This window comes from Octopus bimaculoides, chromosome 9 (assembly GCF_001194135.2).
Source record: "Octopus bimaculoides isolate UCB-OBI-ISO-001 chromosome 9, ASM119413v2, whole genome shotgun sequence".
Classification (NCBI taxonomy): Eukaryota; Metazoa; Mollusca; class Cephalopoda; order Octopoda; family Octopodidae; genus Octopus; species Octopus bimaculoides.
Window position 1 is genome coordinate 36,766,586 of NC_068989.1, and position 1,757 is coordinate 36,768,342.

Here is a 1,757-nt window from a genome sequence, read left to right on the forward strand (position 1 = left end):
ATATATATATATATATATATATATATATATATATATATATATATACATGCATACATACAAACATACATACATGCATATGTGTGTATCTTTGTGTCTGTGTTTGTCTCCCACCACAATTTGACAGCTGATGTTGGTGTATTTATGTTCCATAACCTAGCAGTTTAGCAAACGTGAATGATAACATGAGCACCACAACTTAATAAATAAGTACTAGGGTTGACTAAAAATTCTTCAAGGCAGGACGGCCACAGTCTAATGACTGAAATAAGTAAAAGATAAAATATACAGAAAGTAACAGAAAACTGCTTTTTCTGTTATATGTTGAGCTGTTAATTGCAAGCTCATATAACCTGGTAGCTTTATACCAAACTTTTCCGCTAATTGTCTTGGGTGCCTGTGTAGTTGTGAGCAGACACAAACATTCTCTTGGAGCTTCCCAGCTTTGGTCCAGTGGAACATCAAGGATGTGATGGCTAGAGAGAGAGTGGAAGGCAACTACAATACAGGAGTGGTACTAATTCTCTGCTGAGTAGGTTTGATCTGCAAGAAACATTGTACTTTATCCAAGCACACAACATGCCACACAGTTCAGGAATTGAACCCATGATCTTAAGACTGTGATCCCAACACTCTAACCACTAGGCCACACAGTCTTACATTTCTGTTATCTAACAGAACAATAAATGTATTGACCACCATCATAATTTCATTTGATATCTGTTTATCTTGATGAAATATATGTAGGTGTAGGTGTAACTTTGTGGTATGAAGTTAGGTTCAATCTCACTGTGTGGCACTTTGGACAGGTGTCTTATACTACTGTAGCCCTGGGTGAAGCAAAGCCTTGTTTGTGGATTTAATAGACAGAAACTGAAAGAAGCCCACCACGTGTGTGTGTGTGTGTGTGTGTGTGAATGTATTTTACTATGTCCTTGCCTTGACATTGTATGATAGACGTAAACAAATGTCACCATTCATGCAAGCGGTGTCATTCATTTCCAGTCTTCCGTGAAAACATGCAGTTATAGTGAAATATTGCTTTACTCAGAAATAAGCAAAGGTTGGTGACAAGAAATACATCCAGCCATAGAAAACCTGCCTCAACAAAATTCTGCCTGACCGATGTGAGTGTGGAACAGTAGGTGTTAAAGTGATGATGATCACTCTCTCTCTCCTCTTCTTTCCCTCCCTTCTTCTTTCTCTCCCTCCCTCTGCCACCTTCTCCCTGTGTGTATGTGTGTGTGTGTGTGTGTGTGTGTGTGTGTTAATCTGGTTGACCCAAGCAGACATTTCTCTATTAGTTTTATAATTGTGACGTAATGTGTTCACTAGAGCATATGTGACTTGAATTAAGGTTTTGTGGCTGGAATGCCTTGCCTATCTAACACATTCAGTGTGTAGAATAACAATAATTAATTCATGCAATAAATATATAGTTACTCCTAAATATGTGGAATATCTATGTACTGTAATTTATGCAACCCACGTCATTAGTGCACAGTAATATAATGATTGTAGCAATTATATAAAGTTTGTGGTTATAGTATTAGCAGTATTTGTTTATGCCTTCTGTTTTCATGTTTTACACATTGTTGTTTTCCATGAATAAAGAGAGATCATTAATTCAGACTTACGACTAAGGACTTATAGCTTTCCACACTGAACTTGCTATTTCTATTAGTTAAATTTGTAAGTTGAAGCCATTTTCATGACCAACAAAATTACTGTTGTGGGATTGTAGTCTCTGCCTTTCTCCC

General features: G+C 36.9%; 1 protein-coding gene across 5 annotated transcripts in view; it reads left to right on the top strand.

Moving 5' to 3' along the window:
- The window catches only part of LOC106877348 (centrosomal protein CCDC61), a 107,103-nt gene that overhangs the window by 77,103 nt on the left and 28,243 nt on the right, over positions 1-1,757 (top strand). The gene's annotated exons all lie outside the window — the stretch shown is intronic.